Consider the following 25,772-nt stretch of genomic DNA (forward strand, 5'->3'; position numbering starts at 1 on the left):
AAAGAGTTTTCGCACTCGGACTTTCAGCTCGACCAGAACGGGTAGGTAAGCCAGGCTCAGTAAAGACGAATGGAGCTTACTAATAACTTCCAGAACGCCTCCGTAGGATAATTTCAAGGGAATTTGTTTAATAAGTTGGTCTACCACCGGACGGGAATGTGATCCTTTAAAAAGATATGAAATAATGAGCTAAGTTTCACGTAGACCTTTTCAACGAATACGGTGATCTGTGTTCTGGTTGCTTCTTGTGTTAGAACTAGCACCGTCCAACAACAGTAAGAGTGGATCATAATTCATCAGGACCTACCTAGATGTTGATAGCCTTGTGAGGCTATATCAGCGTCGCCTTAACTAGCAGGTAGGTGAGCTCACGGGGCTCAAACCTGATGACGTTGCTAACACGAACCCTAGCAAGAGCCGTACTTCGCAGAATCTACCACCGGATCGGAAACGCGACCCACTGAGAAGGTCCGGCGAGAAACTCAGTGGACTGCGTCTGAGGGTTAATTTACTCGTCAAGCCCTTCGTCGCAAGCGACGGGTTCGACGAGAACGATGACCAATGCTTGAGGTACCTAAAAGCACCGTTAGTGGATCGGGAGGATCCGAAATGACGTGTTTGGAGTGGTATTTTTTTGTGCTTTCCATTTTTTCTGCAGAATCGGGAATGTAAGGGTTATTGGGTCGATTATACTACATATATTTATTTTGACTACATATATTTACGGATAGCCTACTAGATACTACATAGCCATTTGGCAGGTGTGCTCTGAGGAATTGTTCGGGATGATACCGTCATCTAGTTTTTACCATCGCACCGTCCACCACCGGAGTAGAGTTCATCCATACTACCTGGAGTCACTGCGGTCATCCACAGTGCGTTTCCAGACGTCTTCTTTGCCACGTACCATCCGGCTATGGAATGAGCTCCCCTCCATGGTGTTTCCCGAGCGCTATGACATGTCCTTCTTCAAACGAGGCCTGTGGCGAGTATTAAGTGGTAGGCAGCGGCTTGGCTCTGCCCCTGGCATGGCGTCTATGGGCGACGGTAACCACTCACCATCAGGTGGGCCATGTGCTCGTCTGCCTAAAAGGGCAATAAAGAAAAAAGTGTACATATAATAAAGTTTGGCAGTAGCATCAAACATGAAAAAGTTCAAATAGAATTATTTTCATATTACTTTCTGCTGATTCATTATTTGGTCACATAAAAACCCATACGCGAATTTACTTTTATGCATTATCAGCTCACTTTAACTAGTCTGCGATACTATTGACTTTGAGCAAATACCACTCATTTATGACAAGTAATATGTTCAATTTTAAGTGGAAATTGGAGAGCAATTTGCACGCATCTAGTAAGTTAGCATTCATAATGTACGACATGAAAGTTCTGAGTAGCTTATTACGACCTCATGACAAAGTGTAGATGAATATCTAGTGAAAGCCATAGAGGTAATTTAATAAGAAACTGGAGTCTCAAGTGTATAAGGACTAACTGGTGGTAGGACGTCTTGTGAGTCCACACGGATAGGAACCACCACCCTGCCTAATTTTGTCATGAAGCACCGCTTCGGTTTGAAGGGTAGGGCAGCCGTTGTACTGATAAAACTGACACCTTACAACTCATGTCTCGAGGTGGGTGGCGGCATTTATATTGTAGATGTCTATGGGCTCCGGTTACCACTTAACACCAGGTGGGTCGTGAACTCGTCCAACCGTCTAAGCTATAAAAAAGTAAGTTAGAAAAGAGCCGAAAAAATGAGTACCGTTACGGATATAACTTACGGATGACGGATATAATGGGGAAGTCAGTTTACGTAACATTCCCACCAAATAGCAGGTCAAGACAAAACTGCCGCCTGCTATAATTTTTTATTAAAATTATAAACGTGAACTTGTAACTAGCCAAACTACTGCTCGATTTATCGGGTCAAGTTCAACTACCCAGTTTAAATCAATTCGTTGCTTTAACTCAATCTATACCGAATTGAACAGCAATGTTTGAACAATATCTCATAATTACCTCCTATTTACATACATTAATGTTTAGTTCGTTAAGTTTTATTTTCTTCAATATATAGCGAATGGAATAGAATAGACTAAAATTATCATAAGCCTAGATTTTTAGTGACATTTACAAGAAATATTACTTATGGAAAAGTTCTTCGGTTTCTTGTTTTTTTTATAACGATACAGTCTATAGCTATCAATATTCGTAACTTGGTGGTTTTTCATTATTTTAGCAAGTTTTTCTAATTAACACAACATGATTTGCTCCTAATCAAAGCCCACACACAGCCTCCTTGAGCCATTCTAATACGTACGTTCTGATACATTACTGGGTTATTCCTTCCATTAATTCCTATTTCCATTAATTCCTTCCTATTGTGACATCCAATGATTTCGCGCGGGTATTCAAAATATTTTACGAGTTCAAAATATTTTATGAGAGGAAGTATTTTCAATTCCTCGATTATGGTATATTACTTCTTACATTTATTTATTACACGGCATACGAACCTGTTTTATATCGAATTATGGTAAGTCATGGTGCGCCCAACACTTGATTTAGCCCATCGATCAACCACTTGCTTGTTGCAATGTCATTGATCGATTTTTTCCTATATTGTACAGATAATAACAGAAGTGTTTTTACAAACATAGCGCAGCCAAGCATACAGCCCGTCTCATGTAGGCTACACGATTTGAATTCTGACGCCCACTTCCAATATTTAGGTGAAGATTCAAAGCAGCATATGGGAGTTCACAATTTATCTTCCCAGAATTAGACTTCACAGGTATTAGAGAGGGATGGAGGAAGGAGGCAGAAATACAAGTTGAAGATACTACCATGCTCTATGATTGGGAATTAGTAGTAAAATATATTATGTACATTCCCCATTTCTTCTCTTAAATTTTCTGAGAAACTTTTACCACTTATGACTTTGATCTGACTTTAAATAAATGTATTATGAGGGTTATTGAAATACTTAAGTGTGCTGTGATTTCTTAAAACGTGCTAGTGATATTAAGGATTTTAAGGAAAACCAGAACTTAAGGGTAATCGTTTTTTTCGTATATTTTTTTCTAACTAGGCTTAATTTTTGCTCGCCTACGCTTTACTGTAAGTAACGTAATATGTTTAATATGATATAGTTTCAAAGTAGGATTATAATAAAGTTATTAGACTTATAAGGGAAGAATAGTGCCCGAACAAACAAATATCTTTAATTGTATTTTTCATACATTTAATTATATGCTATATTTTTGAGAATAAAACATTTTTTGAAATGCAAAATAGAGTTTAGCCGCGTGCTCGTTATGACAATTTTTCCGCGGACGCTATATGCTTTTGTCGACGACAATACCTGTTCCGTATAAGTGGAATTTCGACTCTGATTCAATTCATCAATCGGCCTGACTGCAGACGCGATCCATAAAAGTAATGTGTATCACATACTGTTACAAATTAATTTTATTATCATAATATCTTTTCGTTACGATCAGTCGTGTTAAATATTTGCGTAACCGAAGATTTATGTTAATGAGCATCATTTAAATAAAATAGTTGCGTCAGTTATAAATGATTCACACATAGATAGGCTTTTTGTGAGAACACGAAATGGAATTTAATTGATTTAAATCGCCGTAAAAATGTATTACGTAATTAGACGGAATCGATAAATGTTTCCATTTTCAAATAGTCGGTTGATGTTAATGGCAATTTTTATCATTTAGAATTTGTTCATAGCTGTGGGTATATCGAAATTAAAATCAAAGAAACATACGTTGTAGATATATTTATACTGTAATATATTAAGTAGACTAGTAAAGAAAATGATTATGTAAGTCGTAGATAAGCAGGTAGTGACCGGGTCACAGTATTTTTCCGCGATATTTGTTATTCGAAGCCTGACTATGCCGCTGGTTTTTTGTATGTTTCTGGCACCAGGATATAGCACGAAGTCCTAGGTTGGGTTTCAATGTAGAAAAAACATTTGGCTGGCGTCGATATGTATATATATATGTCGTGGACAACTTTTAGTTGTCGTGGATAACGACTTTTAGTAATATTAAGACGGTGGTTTTGATTATTATTTTAAATGATGAGATGTTGTTTTGATAAATATCACAAAATGAAGGGTAGACTACGTAACGCCACAGTATAAAATGGCGGTACGTGGACAGAGTCGTCGCATTCCGTGTCAGACAGTCATTCAGTCCGTATCGGACGGTCGGTCCGTCTCAGTCAGTAAGTCTGTCGGTATGTGCAACGAAACTGTCGGTTTATCCTGTCATTGTGAAAGTTGTGTGTGTTGAGTTTCCATAATTATTATTCAAAAGGTTTTATTGACTTTTTATAAACTGTGTTCAACCAAATAAGAGTGATAACGGAAACTACCGCTCAGCCATACCTGGCGTGCTCCGACATCAGAAGTGAGATCAGGACTCTACTCTCACTGGCGTGACGTGTTTGAACATGTTCGAAGTACAGCAAAAAAACATGATGCAGATCAGAATACTAATAATGGTACGCCACAAGAGCGTGAATGCAGCATACGTAAGTCTTGTAATAACGTCTCTGTTACCTTGATGGAAGATCTGAGCCACGAAGAAATCATCACATCTTACGTTCTGGCTCATGTTGCCCAGTTTGACTATCGACTTCATCACATGGCATTTACTAGCGGAAATACAACACGTAACAAGCTATTGCAAGAAATTAAGGCAAGTGCAAATCTCAAGTGAAACTTCGATCGCAATAATGGATCTGTCATGACAAGTGGGTAGTTCCGACAAGAATTATTTTAAGCCGCTGAGTTCTACTAGAGTTACATGGCACTAGTGCAGTAAACCAGGACATGAGACTGTGAATTGTCGCTGAAATTTTAGAATCTACTAGATTCAATACCAATAACACTACACGTTCAATGACTTCGGGCTCCAGCAAGCAAGCAAACAAGAAAGCAAGCAGGTTTCCGTGGGGAAGAAAAATTGACACATCTGAAGTCGTCGTGACCTGTAAGATAAGACGTCCGGTGCGTTCATGTCTGGCGATGCGGCGGTGGTCGGGTTCCGCTGGCGGATGCAGGTTTTTCCGGTGAAGTGCGTGCTTGTGCGTGCTTGACAAGTGTTCGCGGTTGGCTTCCTCAGTGTGGGAGCAACATCGTGTAGGAGAGGTGGAACCCGTAAAATTGTAGTTTGCGTGGCGGCTGGTAAGATTTGTTGCGGTAAGAAGTTTGCATGGTGGTAAAATGTCTTGTGAGTCTGCACAGGTAGCCGGAGGTGAGACTTCCGCGGTCGCGGCCCACCCAGTCCGCGAGAACCGGGCAGATCGCCTCGACGGTACGGCCGACGGGTCCGCCAAACGACGAGACCACGCCTCCAGCACGGACTGCCGAGATTGGAGCCTCCGCGCTCCGGCTGCACTTGCGCTAGGGCACGCCGCCTTGTAGGAGACTGTGAGGTATCCTTGAATAACTCTGACTGCGATCGCGCGCGGCCGGCGTCGCAGCGCGGCGTCGTTCTCGTGGGTAAGGACGTGGCACCAGACGGGTGCTTCGTATAGTGCCATCGACCGCACGGGTACCATCACCCTGCCTATTTCTGCCGTGAAGCAGTGGTGTAATTCGGTTTGAAGGGTGGGGCAGCGGTTGTAACTATACTGAGACCTTAGAAGTTCTATCTCAAGGTGTGGTGCGTTTACGCTGTGGATGTCTATGGGTTCCAGTAACCACTTAACACAAGGTGGGCTGTGAGCTCGTCCACACATTAAAACGAAGAGCGTAATCAAACGAAATTAGATACGAAGTTTAAAGGGCCGTTTAAAGTAGTTGAAGTATTGAATGGTGACCGTTACACATTGAAAGCTTTAAATTCAAAACGTACTTACAAATACCCACATGATAGGCTAAGAAAAATGCCAGCATGACACATACCAGTCGAGGTTGATGTAAATGATGATGATGAAGAGCAAGCTTAAATTGTGGTGAAAACTCGAGTAAGGATAGTCTATCGGCCGTATTGTGTTCGACCGTACCAGTAGCTATTACGTAGTCGTAGCCCGGTAGAAATCGGTGTCTCTTGAGGCAACTCAAGTAGTCCGTGGGTGCGCGGTGCGCGTTTGGCTCTGGCGGAGGTCGGGGTCTGTAAAGACCATCGTGTGTAGTCAGCGATGCACACGGGCGATCCACGCTGTGGATGCGCATCATGAGGGCAATTGCGATTGCTGGTCGGCTGGAGAGCCGTGGCGTTAGATATTTTTACTCGGAAGTTTTCTTTGATCTGAGTTCCTGTAAGCTATGCCTGATTTGTACAGAGTAAATTTGAAGTTTGATGAACGACTGTGGTACGTGCTCTGGCTGCTGAATAGTGAAATTTGTATACCCTATTGTTTGATTTGGTTAAAATGGTATTAAAACAGTTTAAAGCTTTGATGACTTTAAAGTTTCCGATAAGTCGTAAAGTGTAGTCAGGAGTGATCGAGCGGAACAAGTGTTCTCGTGGATGTTTTTGATTGTAGGTTAACCATCACACGAGGACGTGTACAATCAGGAAGGCCGTGTCGCATTCGACACGTGATTGCTGCAGCCAATACGAGATATGGGACGCAAACGCCGTCTGTCGGCGCCCGATGGGTCAACTATTCACCGGCCGAGCGGAGCAACGTGCCGGTAGCTGCGTAACATCGGGCAATTTTGGTAAATAAGAACAATCTGGTGAGTCGTATTATTTTTATTTGGATTCGGGTGCCGAATGCTCTCTTGTCAAGAAATCTATTAGTAGTAGCTTCATAACTCATCAATTTTATACGATGGTTCTCATAAAAGGTTTCTGCTGTTTTGACTCAAAACTGTACGGAACAAATCCTATGCGATGGTTTATTGCTTACCTATTGTATGTCATGTACTACCTGATAGTTGTTTTAATCGGTTCAGTGAGATTGAGCATTCAGCGAAATAGAACACTTAAATCTAGTTGACAAGAAGTGCTAGAAGCCGTACATCTATTTTAAATTGTTCTACCATAAGAATAACAAAAGTGAGCCCCTTCGAATTCTTAATAGTTCGCGTGCCATATCCCTAAAGGTTTTTACTTAAAATGATACTGAAAGTAAGAGATTAACTTTGACGAGACCAGAACATTGGAAAGTTAGTAAAATTTGATGTTGAATTTTGTGGCTTTAACTGGTAATAGAACCTATGATTACATAAGGTTGCCTCTAAGTAGTGCTACTGACGAGACTGATCAGTGAGGTGAGAGCATCTCCATCGATTGGTACAGCGGAGACCTGGGTCTCAATGGAGACTATTGTTGTGTTGGTCTAGTAATGACTTTGACTCTATATACTGAAATGATGTGTATTGGTTTTATCATTTGTTTTAATGATAATGTGGGTGGCAATGTCACTAGCTGCGCCGGCAGCCAGGCCAGGAGCGTTCTATACGATTTTGTTGAAACTAGTGATGTAGAAGATGTAGGATCAAATGACCACGATACAACTGACTGATTAAAGTAAGGATTTTGTTGTCCTATTTTGTGTGATTAGTAAAGAACAGTATTCGGTGTCATTTATGACTGGTAATTGAACACATCGCTCGATTTAGGTGATGTGTTCGTTTTATTGCCGGATGGAGGCATTGTGATGTGTTTTATGGTTGAAGTGGGTACTGGATGGAAGTTCCACTTGCGTACCGGATGGAGGCATTAGTGTTTTGTGTTGAAGTTGGGTACCGGATGGAGGTCCCACTTATTTGCCGGATGGAGGCAATAAGTAGTCAAGAGCTACTTGATGGAGGTGGCCCTTGAATTGGTTTATCGTCACTCGATATAGGTGGCATGAGTTACTCTCACTAGATGGAAGTAATTGTAACGATAGTTTGTGGTTGATACAGAATACTGATGAAATACTGCTCAGATTGAGTTGTTTTGTAATAACTCGGGTTTCTAATGCTTATTGAGCATTAATGAAATTTTTCAGTTGTATAGTGTATCACTGATAATTGGGTAATTAAGTTATCTACTCACACAGGTTAACATGGTCTGTTAAAGATCTTGTTGAGAGCTAACGTTATGGTTTGTAATGAAAGGAATCCCAATCCTCAATCGTGATTGTATCAGGATTGGCCGAGACGAAACCTGTTTGATATTGCAAAAGGTTGTTTTTCTTGCAGGAGCGTCACACAGGGACGTGTGACATGTCAGAATGGCCGTGTCGTGGACAACTTTTAGTTGTCGTGGATAACGACTTTTAGTAATATTAAGACGGTGGTTTTGATTATTATTTTAAATGATGAGATGTTGTTTTGATAAATATCACAAAATGAAGGGTAGACTACGTAACACCACAGTATAAAATGGCGGTACGTGGACAGAGTCGTCGCATTCCGATAGAGGCACCCGTCACGTGCGGACGTGCTCATCGTCCACTCGATCGCCCGGTCTTTGTTCGCCCGGCTTTTGTTAGCCCGGCCATTGTTCGCGCGGCCTGTGTTTGTGATACATCTGCCGACCAAGTGTGTTTCCTGGAAGCTTTTATTTGTTTTGTTTTAGTTATTTTTGTGTTCGTGGAACATTTGCCGACAAAGTGGTTTCCTGCAAGTATTTATTTGTTTTGTTTCTTTTCGTAATTTCTGTTTTGTTGTGCTTTTTCTTTGTCCTGTAGTAATCGCGCCGCATTGCCACCTGTGTTCAATAGAACCGCTCAGGTCCGAGAAGTTGGGGCCTCGCCGCAAGGCGAGTGTTTTCAAGACCCGGGGCCGCCCCACCTGGGTACTCAGCGATCATGGACGCTGTATTCGCGGAATTCCTCCGACTTCGCCACCCACAGCTCACCTCGGAGTTTCTGGCCTTCAAGGCCAATCACACTGCGAGCCCTCTCGAGGACTCCGCCGCGCTCGCTGCTCCTGCGTCGCCTGTACCTGCGTGCAGAGCTTCTGCATTGAGCACCGCAGCCTCTGTCGTGCCTGCCGCTCCCGTGTCGCCTATACTGGCGAGAAAAGCTGCTGCGTCGTCCGCCGTGACCATTGTTTCAGCTGAGCGATCATCCGCGGCCTCCGTCGCGCCCTCTAAAACACCTACACTTGCTCGTAGGTCGCCTGCACCCGCCTCCTCGTGCTCCGACTCTGACTCGGACATGGAGGTCGACCTCGCCCCCGCCTCACCGACGGATGGATTCACCCTGGTACAGAAGGGTAAGAAGCGTGCCGCGGAGTTTCGAGCTCCCGCGGCCGCTAAAATTAGCAAAGCCGTGAACGCGTCGCGCCCCCACCCTCAGACTCCCGTTGCGCCCCCAGCCCGTGCCACTCCGTCGCCGCGTCCGGTGGCACAAAATAAAACCCAGACTCCTCCCCCGGTTATCCTTCAGGAGAAGGCAGCTTGGGATCGAGTTTGCCTGGCCCTTAAGGCCAAAAATATAAATTTCACGAATGCCCGTAACCTCGCGAACGGCATCCAAATTAAGGTTCAAACACCCGACGACCATAGGGCCCTCTCTTCTTACCTCCGTAAGGAACGTATAAGTTTCCATACTTATACGCTCCAGGAGGAGCGCGAACTCCGCGTTGTAATACGCGGAATACCTAAAGAGTTAGATGTAGAGCTCGTCAAGGCCGATCTGTTAGAACAGGGCTTTCCAGTGAATTCTGTGCACCGTATGCACACCGGTCGCGGTAGGGAGCCATATAATATGGTTCTAGTCACCCTCCAGCCTACCCCCGAGGGTAAGAAAATCTTCAACACACAGACCGTCTGTAGGCTCTCCGGTATCGCCATCGAAGCCCCCCATAAAAAAGGCACTCCTAGCCAGTGCCATAACTGTCAATTGTACGGGCACTCTTCCCGTAACTGTCACGCGCGCCCCCGATGTGTTAAGTGTTTGGGCGATCACGCCACGGCCCTCTGCGCTCGCGACCAAAAAACCGCGACGGAACCGCCTAGCTGCGTCCTGTGTCGAACAAAGGGTCACCCCGCGAATTACCGTGGTTGCCCCCGAGCCCCTAAAATAAATCGCCGCGTCGCCCGCCAAAACCGCCTCCGAGCTTCCGGCCCAGACATCAAAGCCTCGGCACCCTCTGCGTCGCAGGCTAAGCCAGCGTTCGTTCCGGCGGCGGTGCCCAGTGTCTCGGCCTGGGCAAAACCGCTGCCGTACACGAACACGGCTACAACTCCCTCCTCCGCGATTCGTCCCGCCCCCGCGACTCGTCCCTCTCCCGCGACTTGCCCTCCGACCGCGTCCGAAAATCTCGCTTTAGCGATCGACTTCTTTCAGTCGATCAACTTTGAGCGCGTTAACGCTTTGGGCGACGCCATTCGCGCTGCCTCCACCGCACAACACTTTATCGCCGTTGTGCAGGAATACGCCGACGTATACGCGTCATTAAATACGTACGTCCTCCCCTCACTCCGCCGGTAATCAATGGCGTATATAAGTAGAATAAAGCCCCTATCCGTAACGATAGGATTTTTTAACGCTTACGGTCTCGCAAATCAACGTGATCAGGTTTCTGACTTTTTGCGTGACCATCAAATTGATATCTTTTTAGTGCAGGAGACCCTACTTAAGCCCGCGCGCCGTGACCCTAAAATCGCGAACTATAACATGGTCAGGAACGACAGGCTCTCTGCCCGTGGTGGTGGTACCGTCATTTACTATAGAAGAGCCCTGCATTGCGTCCCGCTCGATCCTCCCGCGCTCGCTAATATCGAAGCATCAGTGTGCCGAATCTCACTGACGGGACACGCACCGATCGTTATCGCGTCCGTTTATCTTCCACCGGATAAGATCGTTCTAAGCAGTGATATCGAGGCGCTGCTCGGTATGGGGAGCTCTGTCATTCTGGCGGGCGACCTAAATTGTAAACACATCAGGTGGAACTCACACACTACAACCCCGAATGGCAGGCGGCTTGACGCGTTAGTCGATGACCTCGCCTTCGATATCGTCGCTCCGCTAACCCCGACTCACTACCCGCTAAATATCGCGCATCGCCCGGATATACTCGACATAGCGTTATTAAAAAACGTAACTCTGCGCTTACACTCGATCGAAGTAGTTTCAGAGTTAGATTCAGACCACCGTCCCGTCGTTATGAAGCTCGGTCGCGCTCCCGATTCCGTTCCCGTCACGAGGACTGTGGTGGATTGGCACACGCTGGGCATCAGCCTGGCTGAATCTGATCCACCATCGCTCCCGTTTAACCCGGACTCTATCCCGTCTCCTCAGGATACCGCTGAAGCCATAGACATCTTAACGTCACACATCACCTCGACATTAGATAGGTCATCGAAACAAGTTGTAGCGGAGGACTTCCTTCACCGCTTCAAATTGTCCGACGATATTAGGGAACTCCTTAGAGCTAAGAACGCCTCGATACGCGCCTACGACAGGTATCCTACCGCGGAAAATTGTATTCGAATGCGTGCCCTACAACGCGACGTAAAGTCTCGCATCGCCGAAGTCCGAGATGCCAAATGGTCTGATTTCTTAGAAGGACTCGCGCCCTCCCAAAGGTCTTACTACCGCTTAGCTCGTACTCTCAAATCGGATACGGTAGTAACTATGCCCCCCCTCGTAGGCCCCTCAGGCCGCATGCAGATCGTTGAGTCTCACATACCCCGCGCGCCCCTTTTGCGCGGGGACCTCGTAGGAGGTTCGGCCCTCTACCCGAAAAAAAAAAAAGAAAAAAAAAAAAAAAAAAAAAAAAAAAAGGCCGACTCGCGGCGTTCGATGATGACGAAAAAGCAGAGCTGCTGGCCGATACATTGCAAACCCAGTGCACGCCCAGCACTCAATCCGTGGACCCTGTTCATGTAGAATTAGTAGACAGTGAGGTAGAACGCAGAGCCTCCTTGCCACCATCGGATGCGTTACCACCCGTCACCCCGATAGAAGTTAAAGACTTGATCAAAGACCTACGTCCTCGCAAGGCTCCCGGTTCCGACGGTATATCTAACCGCGTTATTAAACTTCTACCCGTCCAACTCATCGTGATGTTGGCATCTATTTTCAATGCCGCTATGGCGAACTGTATCTTTCCCGCGGTGTGGAAAGAAGCGGACGTTATCGGCATACATAAACCCGGTAAACCAAAAAATCATCCGACGAGCTACCGCCCGATTAGCCTCCTCATGTCTCTAGGCAAACTGTATGAGCGTCTGCTCTACAAACGCCTCAGAGACTTCGTCTTATCCAAGGGCATTCTCATCGATGAACAATTCGGATTCCGTACAAATCACTCATGCGTTCAACAGGTGCACCGCCTCACGGAGCACATTCTTGTGGGGCTTAATCGACCAAAACCGTTATACACGGGAGCTCTCTTCTTCGACGTCGCAAAAGCGTTCGACAAAGTCTGGCACAATGGTTTGATTTTCAAACTATTCAACATGGGCGTGCCGGATAGTCTCGTGCTCATCATACGGGACTTCTTGTCGAACCGCTCTTTTCGATATCGAGTCGAGGGAACCCGCTCCTCCACACGACCTCTCACAGCTGGAGTCCCGCAAGGCTCTGTCCTCTCACCCCTCCTATTTAGCTTATTCGTCAACGATATTCCCCGGTCGCCGCCGACGCATTTAGCTTTATTCGCCGACGACACGACTGTTTACTATTCTACTAGAAATAAGTCCCTAATCGCGAAGAAGCTTCAGAGCGCAGCCCTAGCCCTAGGACAGTGGTTCCGAAAATGGCGCATAGACATCAACCCAGCGAAAAGTACTGCGGTGCTATTTCAGAGGGGAAGCTCCACACGGATTTCCTCCCGGATTAGGAGGAGGAATCTCACACCCCCGATTACTCTCTTTAGACAACCCATACCCTGGGCCAGGAAGGTCAAGTACCTGGGCGTTACCCTGGATGCATCGATGACATTCCGCCCCCATATAAAATCAGTCCGTGACCGTGCCGCGTTTATTCTCGGTAGACTCTACCCCATGATCTGTAAGCGGAGTAAAATGTCCCTTCGGAACAAGGTGACACTTTACAAAACTTGCATAAGGCCCGTCATGACTTACGCGAGTGTGGTGTTCGCTCACGCGGCCCGCACACACATAGACACCCTCCAATCCCTACAATCCCGCTTTTGCAGGTTAGCTGTCGGGGCTCCGTGGTTCGTGAGGAACGTTGACCTACACGACGACCTGGGCCTCGAATCAATTCGGAAATACATGAAGTCAGCGTCGGAACGATACTTCGATAAAGCTATGCGTCATGATAATCGCCTTATCGTTGCCGCCGCTGACTACTCCCCGAATCCTGATCATGCAGGAGCCAGTCACCGTCGACGCCCTAGACACGTCCTTACGGATCCATCAGATCCAATAACCTTTGCATTAGATGCCTTCAGCTCTAATACTAGGGGCAGGCTTAGGGACCCCGGTAACCGTACTCGTCGAACTCGACAAAGAGGTCGACGTGCAACCTAACCCATGCATCAGCCCGCTGATCCTCGCCGGATCTCGCCGGATCTTCTCAGCGGGTCGCGATTCCGATCCGGTAGTAGATTCATTCGCGAAACAATTGCTCTTGAGTTGTTAGGTCTCCTTCGGAGGCGCTCGGGCAGTTGTTAGCAAATCCCACCCCTCTTGGCTGAGCCTTTGCTCGCCCACCTGTCCTGGTGAAACTGGAAAGGCCTTCGGGCCACCAGTAAACTTTCAATCATAAAAAAAAAAAAAAAAAAAATAGAGTCGTCGCATTCCGTGTCAGACAGTCATTCAGTCCGTATCGGACGGTCGGTCCGTCTCAGTCAGTAAGTCTGTCGGTATGTGCAACGAAACTGTCGGTTTATCCTGTCATTGTGAAAGTTGTGTGTGTTGAGTTTCCATAATTATTATTCAAAAGGTTTTATTGACTTTTTATAAACTGTGTTCAACCAAATAAGAGTGATAACGGAAACTACCGCTCAGCCATACCTGGCGTGCTCCGACATATATATATAATATATATACTCCAAAAAGATTCGTTTAACACAAACAGTCGGCTTTTGTCTGTGTCATCATTTAGTTTGTTATTGAACCGGCCCGATCACAGACCCACTACATCAATAAACATTAAGCATTTCGTTAATGAATATTCAAATTATTCATTTATGAAATCTCCGGTCTCGTATGTCGATAATTTCTTAAATTACCGTCGTAATTGTACGAAACTGCCCACGGTGGGTTTGACGAGGCGTAGGCGCGCGCACGCGTCCACCACCCTTGAACTGATTACTGTATCGACTATTATTTATTATTATCGATTTTCGGCAAAGGCACTGCTGAGATAAGTAATTGAGATTAACCGGATATGTCTGTCTCGTTGCGCAACCTTAGAACTAAATTCGGAGGCCTTGGCCTAGTGTTTGTGTTGCGCAAACGAAAGCTGCAACACAAAATTACGGCCTATTATGATTTGTTATAAAATTTACTGAATCTATTTTATTTATGTTCTGTTTCATTTCACTAGGTAAACATATAAACGATTTGATACCCTGTATTATTAACGTAGTATAAGAAATGCAATCAATTGTTAATAATTACTAATTAAACTACGAGGTACTATACATATTTATAATAAAAATTGTATATCTATCTATATATATATATAAATGAATTGCTGTTCGTTTGTCTCGCTAAAACTCGAGAACGGCTGAACAGATATGGTTAATTTTGATTTTGAATTATTTGTGGAAGTCCAGAGAAGGTTTAAAAGGTAAAAAAATATGAAAATGCTCGGAATTAAATAAAAATGACACTTTTTGATGTGTCCCACGTCGGACGGATTCCTTTTGTTCGTTTTAAGTTTATTTTATACAAAAGTTTAGGTATTTTATTTTTCGATTGAGGCACTACGAAGTCTGCCGGGTCAGTTAGTTATGTAATAAGAAAAAGAAAAAAATGACTCATGTGGTCACGTCGTAGGCGTAGGTGAAATAGACTTTTAGGCTACCAGCAAGTAGGTAGGAGAAAAAAAGAAAGGAAAAATTCAAAATTGCCAAAAAACCAAGTCTCGTTTGAATATGATTTTAATATTTTCACAACTCATTTATAATTCAACTTCAGGTTTTATTATCTTGTCATCTAAAGTCTGACTAAACCTGAATTTGGCCGTTGAGATGTAGTGTGACAACTGATACATACAATTGTTACTAATCTATCGAGTTTGTATTTCATTCATAAAATGTTATAACATGTTCTAAGCGGTTTGGTTGGCTTGAGAGCTAGATAGAGATTTATGAATGACATCATATATTTTTTTTTAATTTCCAAAAATTTTATACGGAACTTTTGTAATATCAATGCCAAAGGTCATTAAAGAATAGATTTAACCCAATGTTTTGTACAAAATACGAGTATATAAAATTCTTCTTGAAACTGACCAGTGTCTTGACTTGAAAGGTGATTTTTCTCTGAAACGCTTTACTGCTTTAAGGCAGAAATAGGCAGAGTCCTAGTACGTACCCGTGTAGACTTGCCAGACGCCGCCGCTAATGACGTTTAATATATATTTTTTGCCAGTTTTATTTTTATTACATTTTTGTTAAATGCGTGTTTCATTAGGAAAATTGGTATCTGCCTGCAGGATTCAAGCACTGGCACGGTTGCGTCGCTCAATACGAATGCACTGGGCGTCTTATCCTGTAGGCCACGGTGACTACGTGACCCGACCGGGTATCCGTAAATGGATTCCCCAGCGTAAAAAAAAACGGCCACGGCGACTACGGGCATTTTCATAAATATTTGGTGACTTTCAGTTAATAGTCACCGAAGACTGAAAGCCATGAAAACATCTTATGCTCTACTCTCCCCTACTGACTGAGCCCTTCATTTCAACCACTCCAGGCCTCTGTAGTAACCTCATCTTAAACACGTACTTTACTTACTCAGGCATTGTTAGCCCGCGGATTGGTCAGGGCACCATGCTTATTTTTGCTAAAAGACAATAAAGGTAACAAAGATATCATAAAAGTGAGAATTTCGTTTATCTATCCACAAAACCGCCATCACCTGTAACATATCTCATCGGATCCCCCGGATCCACTTTCGGTGCGTAGCCTCTTCAGAAACGCATACTGTCCTCGACGAACTCGTGGATTACGACGAAGATTTTTTGGTTTCCGACTCGAGAGTCCTAGTTAGACACTAGTATGCTTGGTGAGAGGGCGAGAGTCCCAGCCCGTGTTACGGTGTTGTCTAGGGGAGATTTGACGTCCCGTTGTAGAATAACAATCGCAAGCCCGGATTATCGCGTTTCTAACTCTTAGGAGATTTTTGAACTTGTGGGGCAGCCTGATGTGGTGAAAGAAGTCTTCCAGATTGACTTAGTGTAACGCAGGGCCTATCGCAGTGGACTAGTGATTTGTTAGGATATCTAGTTATTCGACGGTGTTCTGCGGAAACGGTTATGAATTCGGGCTGTAAGAAAGGATTTATGGGGAAGCGTCTGTTAAGCTGTTGCTCAGTTTCCGCCAATCCACCACAGTCCTTATGACTGGGTCTGGGGGATAAGGACGATCAAATCAAATCAAATCAAAAAAGTTTTATTCAACATAAATGAAAGTACATACTTGTTGAACGTCAAAAGAATTACCGCCAATTCACAAGAATTAGCCTCCGTCCTGAGAAGAATTGGCAAGAAACTCAGCGGGCATGTTTTTTTTTTTTTTTTTTAAATATTAGATTTTTATTTTTATTTTAAATATTTTTTTTTTTTAAATATTCATATTACAATAAGTAATTATAACATAACAATTTTACAATATTGAAATTCCCGGAGCGAGCAACTCATTCCCCATCAAGCTGCATAACTACAGTTCGGTGGTCGGAGTTGAGCTCTGACATTACTTCGATGGAACCCAAGCGCAGAGCTACGTTCCTAAGCAGTGCCAGGTTAATGGTGTACGGACGATAACCGATATTATAGCGCTGATCTCATCGGGTCGGCTCTGTAATATTACCATCTACCACCATAGATTATATGAAGCACTACTCTTGCCAGGGCAAGTGCTATCCTCGCCGAATCTTCTCTCGCCGGATCTTCTCAGCGGGTTCCGATCCGATACTAAATTCATTCGCGAAGCAACTGCTCTTGACTTGTTAGGTCTCCTTCGGAGGCGTTCGGGCAGCTGTTAGCAAATTCCGCCCCTTCTGGCTGAGCCTTTGCTCACCCACCTGTCCTGGTGAAACTGGAAAGGCTTCCTGGCCTCCGGTAAACCTTCAATCATAAAAAAGACTAGTGCTATCACGCTCTCTGAGGTTGAGCCCCGTGAGCTCACCTAGCAGTTACAGCGTAACTGGAATAGCCCCTTAGTCTGTCAGCGAATAGGTTGGAAAAAAATCTATCCACACTACTAAAAAAAGTAAGTACATCACTTGTTTTCGACTATATTGTATATGTAAACGTGTATTATATTTATATGATACTAGTGGTCCCCCGGTAGTCGAAATTCAACTATAATCAATTGAGTTTATATTATTTTTGTACATTACTATGATTCTGTTGTCAGACCATTATACTTCTACAAGCCGTACTTGCCCGCTTCGTTGGGGATTTAAAATTAACATTATTATTTATTGTCATTACTATTAAGGAGGCCAACAGTCATATAAATATTAGCCTATCCATTAAGTACATGTATTTTCTAATTTTCTAGATGGATACCAAGTTTCAAGTCAATCGGATGCATGGTTCAATACTTATAATGGAACATCCGTAAAAACCACTGTAGATTTTTAAATTAGTATAGATATATTTAAATGATTTTACCCTGCCTGATTAGACTCAAATAGTCGGCTTAACGAGGCTCGATACATTTCTGATTATACCAAATTGTGATACGCAGCATGTTATTAAGTTTTTGTCATGGTCGACCGGTCAGTTGCGTACAAAATCAAAGAAATGATTAAATACCTGAAATGGCATTACGAAATTTTAATTGCATATGATTTAGTTTCTTGTTTACGATCTTATTACAAATTAAGACAGGTGCCGTATCTTTTTGGGTGTGTCGCTTAAAATGTACATTGTTATGTAGGCACATAACGAGTTCATGGCAATTGGTAGAGGCTCACGCGATCGCTGTAAGGATAGCTAGTGGTGTGACGACCTTTCTATTTTTGCTAGGCCGAGTGGTTGAAATGAAGGGCTCAGTCAGTAGGGGAGAGTAGAGCATAAGATGTTTTCATGGCTTTCAGTCTTCGGTGACTATTAACTGAAAGTCACCAAATATTTATGAAAATGCCCGTAGTCGCCGTGGCCGTTTTTTTTTACGCTGGGGAATCCATTTACGGATACCCGGTCGGGTCACGTAGTCACCGTGGCCTACAGGATAAGACACCCAGTGCATTCGTATTGAGCGACGCAACCGTGCCAGTGCTTGAATCCTGGCTGAGAGGGAAGGGCTCTGGACTAATACTAGCTAAAACTAGTTCATACTGTAAATAGCAGCATTTTTTCATCATCCATCCTCTGATGTTGAGAAATGGTACCCGAAATTCGAAAATACCAGTCTTCGGTTTTTTATGATAAATTCTCGGAGAAATAGCTATCTAGTAAGGTAGAGGACCTTAATATTGTTACATAATATTATATAGTTAATTTAAACCATTCCGATATTTTCATAAAATTATCGATTAATATTAGCATTGAATTTAGTATTAGTTTTAAATTTTCTATAAATTTTCCTTATTTTTGTTCTCTGGTATTATTAGAATGATTTTGGCAAATGCAATGATTGTATTCAACATTAGACAATATTAGTTCTACTTTCGATAAAGTTGTTACATGAACGATTTTATCCGGTGCGATTGACAGGAAACGCTCAAATAAGGCGTTGTCTGGAAATCACAGGAACTCGTGAAAGCAACGACATTATATCAAGCCTTAATTATAAGAACTGCTGTTTATAAGAGTCGTCATTATTTGCATAATCTTAATCTATAAAACGAAAGCATGTCTTTATTTTTTTGCTACGTATTCTATGCAATATCGATTCTGTCTAAACTTTGTGCGCTAGTTGACGATTTAAGTGTCTGTATTAATAAATTAAGAAATTAGCCCAAGCTGTTTCTAAAATGTGTTATGTCATACAAAGTTTTGTCGTAGCCCTGTTCCATCGGTAAAATATTTGAAGAAAACTCGTATAAAGTCGTCGTGGCCTAAAGGATAAGACGTCCGGAAATACGTACTCAACAAATGTTCACGATTGACTTCCACGATGAAGGAATAGCATCATGTAATAAAAATCAAACCCGCAAAATTATAATTTGCGTAATACTGGTGATAGGACCTCTTGTGAGTCCGCGCGGGTAGGTACCACCACCCCGTCTATTTCTGTCGTGAAGCAGTAATGCGTTTCGGTTTGAGGGGTAGGGCAGCCGTTGTAACTATACTGAGACCTTAGAACTTATATCTCAAGGTGTGTGGCGCATTTACGTTGTAGATGTCTATGGGCTCCAGTAACCACTTAACACCAGGTGGGCTGTGAGCTCGTCCACACATATAAGCAATACAAAAAAAAATGCACTGTTAAGGCCAACAGGACGCTTGAATTCCGAAAATGAAGACCCTGGATCGGGATACTTGTCCCGAAATTATATCAATACCAGCTGCATTTCTCTCTTCAATCGGTTCCTCGTTGCTGAGGATCGTGACTCCGTTTGATTCCGTCTACTAGTTATCTCCATCGATCCCGTTCTGTAGCATGGTGGAGTGCCAGCTGTAGCGAAATGTTTAAGTTAACATGTTGTATATTATATATATAATATATATATATTATATGATATACTGTTGATTTATTGTAGCTAATTTTAAATTAATATTTTATATAATAGTATATAATATAATATATAATAATGTTTTTATACTTTATTATATGACACACATACACATACACAAACACACTAACACACACACGTACGTACTATATTCTTACAGATCGTTCTTCCTGGTTAACTTTCTTTACCTGGTGACCTAGCACTGAACCACTGACTTTTGTAACACAGGTTTTCCTAGCATAAAAGTCAGGGAATATTGTTATTGTATACCTCATAAAAAAGCCATGTATATTATTATACTAGTGTTAAGTATTTTTGTACGTGTTTGTATTTTAAGAGGCTTGAATGAATAAATATTATTATTATTATTATTATTCATTAGGAATTCATTCATTGGTCATATTATGGCACACGGCAACTACGCAACAATTTAATTTTAACATAATATACGTTTACAAATCATTCCATTTATTGAATAAGCAATAAAAAAAAAAAAAAAAAAAAAAAAGAATAATTTTGGCAAAACTCTTTTTAAGCAAGAAAAGCTTGCGCAGGTTATGGACTGGCCGACTTTGAGAAAATGAAGCAAAAATAACTGGTGTTGACATTGAAATTCTTGTGTATCGGGTGTCGAAACAAGTTTATTTTTACTCCTACTTAATAAATTCATTAATTAAAGCTGATTTCGTAAGTGTATGGACATAAAGGATATCAATCTTTAAAGGTAAGAGTAGTAAGTAAGTATTTATAGGTAAGATACGGTGTATATTACAATATATTTATTCATTGACTAGCGACCCGCCCTCGCTTCGCTTCGGAAACATTAAAACACACATGAAACCAAAAAAATAAAATATTTTTTGGAGTTTACTCCTTTAGAATCGATTTACATATATAGGCCCGGGGTATGAAAATTATGGGGACCAAAATCGTACTAGCATGTCACACGAAATGCGTTATGCGCCTGATTGGCTCCTGATTGCGTGATGCGTGCGCGCGCCAATCAGGAGCCAACGCGCGGCCGCGTTATCGCAGGTGACGCCGGGCTGCTGCGCCGGCACTCCGCCACAAAGCCTCGTACTGATCGCGCGTTTCTCTCATTATTGTATTTTCATATATTTGTTAGTCGTTTGTTTTGTGTCTCGTTAATTTGTTAATAATCTGTAGTGTATCGTGTTGTCGTAATATAGAACTATTTCTCGTATTGTTTCGTTTAATTTTTTATATCCAGTAAACTCCAGTCGTGCGTCGGAGCGGACACACACACTTTTTTTATTTTTAAAAAGTAGCCTAGGTACAATGTCGGCTTCTAATGGAAAAATAATTTTTCAAATCGGTCCAGTAGTTTCGGAGCCTATTCGAAACAAACAAACAAACAAATCTTTCCTCTTTATAATATTAGTATAGATGTAAGGAAAATGTGTAGACGAGATACTTATGGTAAACTATGGAATTGGCTTTCTACTTCTCTTATTTAATTATTGGAATTGCGTTCTGAACTTTTTTAGTCTATTCGTGGGTACGCGTCTAGTCCAGTTACGTTTTGGTTGGTAGGTAAGCTCGTGGGGCTCAATCTGAGAGAGTTTGTTAGCATTAGCCTTAGCAAGAGCAGCACTTCGCATAATCTAGCACCGAATCGAATTCGCGACCCATTGCAAGTCAGTGTTGAATAAATTTAACGTAATTTAATGGCCTCGGGAGTGTTCACACTTGATCTTCCGTTAGCTTTTAGGTGTCCCCGTTAAAGATGTGATTCTTATAGTCAAATGTCTGCGATTGATCGTATAGGCCATCTACAAATGTTATGAGCAAAAGTAATAATATGCCAGACATGTTCATGCTCATAGCAAGTGTTTCCAGTTTAAATTCATATTGAAAGTCGCTATCTCCACATACTTTATCGAAATAGCGCGCGATGGCTTTAGTCTTCAAAAATTCTAATTAATTTCGTTTATAATTTGGTAATGAATTACAAAAGTTTGGTTTTAAAATGTATGTAAAATGTATCAATGTAACATGTATTTAACTACCAGTACGCTTTAAAAGTGTTTACTGCTCAACATTCATAAGGCTTCTGTTAAGTTAATTTTTGAGTGTGAATGAGTTACTTAACGAATATCCAACATCAATAAGCTGACAGGAAACATAAATTAAGCCCGTCAAAAAGACCTTTGCCTTCGAAATTTATTGATCTTCATTATGAATGAAGCTTAAATTCAGTGACATAACCTGTTCTGAACATACAATAGTGTATGTATTATGCGTTATTGTTATTAAAACTTCGATAAATAATACCTAATAGTTAATTAATACAATACTATGAGACGTATGTACCTATGTATATATAAGAATGTATTTTTATATGTAAGGAAATCTCGGAACGACATTTCCAATGGTTTTAAGACGTCCGATTTTTTTAGACCTACGATTATCTTAAAAGTTTACACACGTAACAACGTTCGATGACAATACCATATTTTTTTAAGTTCACTATTAGAATAGTATTTATATTCTGATTATCTGAATACTCTGATCTGATAGGAATATCTGAATATTCTGATCAATGTCAGTAGGATAAAAAAAGGTAAAATTAATTGTTCGCAAAGCAAGCTTTTTTAAGTTTTCAACCACAAACATTGTTATTATTCGAAATTGTCTTTGATTCAAATGATGATATTGTAAGCAATCAATTATACTGTTTTTTTTTAAGGATTGAAGGATTACTTGCGGCCTGGAGGCCTTTCCAGTTCCACCAGGACAAGTTGGCGAGCAAAGGCTCAGCCAGGAGGGGTGGGATTTGCTAACAGCTGCCCGAGCGCCTCCGAAGGAGACCTAACAATTCAAGAGCAGCTGCTTCGCGAATGAATCTACTACTGGATCGGAATCGTGACCCACTGGGAAGATCCGGCGAGAAACTCAGCGAGCTAATTCATGGGTTAGGTTGCACGTTGAACTCTTTGTCGAGTTCGACGAGTACGGTTACCGGTCCCTAAGCCTGCTCCTAGTGTGAGAGCTGAAAGCATCTAATGCAAAGGTTATTGGATCTGATGGATCCGTAAGGACGTGACTAGGGCGTTGACGGTGACTGGCTTCTGCATGATTAGGATTCGGGGAGTAGTTAGCGGCGGCAACGAAAAGGCGATAATCATGACGCATAACCTTATCGAAGTACCATTCCGACGCTGACTTCATGTACTTCTGGATAGATTCGAGGCCCAGGTCGTCGTGTAGGTCAACGTTCCTCATGAACCACGGAGCTCCGACGGCTAATCTGCAAAAGCGGGATTATAGGGATTGGAGAGTGTCTATGTGTGTGCGGGCCGCGTGAGCGAACACCACACTCGCGTAAGTCATGACAGGCCTTATGCAAGTTTTGTAAAGTGTCACCTTGTTCCGAAGGGACATTTTACTCCGCTTACAGATCATGGGGTAGAGTCTACCGAAAATAAACGCGGCACGGTCGCGGACTGATTTTATATGCGGGCTGAAAGTCATTGATGCATCCAGGGTTTTCCCTAGATACTTGACATTTCTGGCACAGGGTATGGGTTGGCTAAAGAGGGTAATCGGGGGTGTAAGATTCCTCCTCCTAATCCAGGAGAAAATCCGTGTGGAGTATTATACTGGTGTTTTACAGACAGCGCTTTTAGATCACTTCGCCGAACTACTTGATGTTCGCCCTTGCAGATCATATTAGTCTTATGCGTATATCTCTCACTAAGCAAGAAGTCCCTCGTTCAATATTGGACACGTTGCGCTATGTTTTAATATTCTCTAAGGCATGTATTACGTAGCGCGAACTGTAGACAACTTACAGCCTTGTATTGTTTACTAGCGAACGTTACAAAAAAGCTTATTACTGGTGGTAGGACTTCTTGAGAGTCCGCGCGGGTAGGTACCACCACCCTGCTTATTTCTGCCGTGAAGCAGATGCGTTTCGGGTTGAAAGGTGGCGCAGCCGTTGTAATATTACTTGAGATCTTAGAACTTATATCTCAAGGTGGGTGTCGCATTTACGTTGTGGATGTCTATGGGCTCCAGTAACCACTTAACACCAGGTGGGCTGTGAGCTCGTCCAGCCATCTAAGCAATAAAAAAAATAAAAAAACACGTTGCACTATGTTTTAATATTCTCCAAAGCCTATGTATTACATAGCGCGAACTGTAGACAATTTACAGCCTTGTATTGTTTACCAGCGAACGTTACAAAAAATCTGACCCAAAAGAAGCATAATTATACATTCATAGAAATGGAACCATCATTTTTTAGATCAATTACATTCAATCATAACGCAATAACAGAACAAACTATTAAATTATCGTGAGTGTGGCAATTACCAAATGAATTCGTAACGATCTGGCCACCACCCACAATGTGTCGTTGTAGATATTATACCTACACTCCACATTGTTACATTATACACTTAAGGGGAATATCTTACGTGGTACTTGGCGCTTAATTTACTTACAGATACAAACCAATATGAATACTGCTACAATTATTGAAACAGTACATTTTTGCGTATGTTATTGATCTTTTAATTAATTAAATAATAATTTAAAAAAAAAACCGCTGAGTTTGTTTCGCCGGTTCTTCTCAGGACTGTCTGTGGCTTTTTTTGGAACCGGTGGTAGAGTTAACATTGTTATTTATATTTTGACATTCAACAAGTGTGTCATACTGACATCTAAGTTGAAATAAATTATTTTGAATTTGAATTTGTATGGATACACGATGTGTACCATTCAATTTACACATTTAATATTTTATTTTAAAGTTCGGTTTTATCTAAGATAATTGAATATTCGCCTTAAATGCTTACTTTGCCGAATGAATGTTCCGATTATAAGCGTGCCTGTTAGAGTTTTAAAACATTACATTAACGACCGGCGACCGCGTTTACTTAATGCGTGCTTGTTTACATAACTTTAATTCGCAACGATAAGTTGGTTAATATTTGTCATCTACTACGGCCATTTGTAATAAAATTTAAGTAACGGTATCACTGTGTAAGTACTATTTTTATTTAACAGAGCAGCTTTTTGTAATCGTGATGAAGGTAGCGGCTTGGTTCTGCCCCTGGCATTGCTGAAGCCCATGGGCGACGGTAACCACTTACCATCAGGTGGGCCGTATGCCTGTGTACAAGGGCAATAAAAAAAAAAACTTCTAAAAAATTTGAATTAGTTCATTATAGTTACTGGTGGTAGGACCTCTTGTGAGTCCGCGCGGGTGGGTACCACCACCCTGCCTATTTCTGCCGTGAAGCAAAAATGCGTTTCGGTTTGAAGGGTGGGGCAGCCGTTGTAACTATACTTGAGACCTTAGAACTTGTATCTCAAGGTGGGTGGCGCATTTACGTTGTGGATGTCTATGGGCTCCAGTAACCACTTAACACCAGGTGGGCTGTGAGCTCGTCCACCCATCTAAGCAATAAAAAAAATAAAAAAAAATTGTAGTAGAAAGTGTCTTGGGCATTGATGCAATGGATGAACAAGGTGGTACTTCCCGTTCGTCCATACATTGCATTTATCCTCATCTCAATCTCTTGCCTGATTGATTTCAATGATTCAAACTCATGATTTTCGTTTCATTGCTTGTTTGCAGTTTCAGTTTAAAGAATAGCTCCAGCACAAAAACGCATTCTAAGCCTCGCATATAATAATAATCGCGAAATTAAACCACAAATGTAGCTTTGAATAATATCTACGAATCACGAAAACCAAAGAAAACACTATCTATACATATAAATAAAATTGGAGTGTCTGTTTGTAATACTGAAATAACCGCTTTTTACTACATGAATATGAACATATATACGGCACATACACCAATATAGCATTTTTTAGAATTTTTGTCTGTCTGTCTGTTTGTTCCGGCTAATCTCTGGAACGGCTGGACCGATTTTGACGGGACTTTCACTGACAGGTAGATGATGATATAAGGAGTAGCTTAGGCTACTTTTTTTAGACTAGCTTCGCCCCGCGACGTCACCCGCGATACGACAATAACCG

The sequence above is a fragment of the Bombyx mori genome, chromosome 10 (assembly GCF_030269925.1).
Source record: "Bombyx mori chromosome 10, ASM3026992v2".
In the NCBI taxonomy this organism is placed as follows: Eukaryota; Metazoa; Arthropoda; class Insecta; order Lepidoptera; family Bombycidae; genus Bombyx; species Bombyx mori.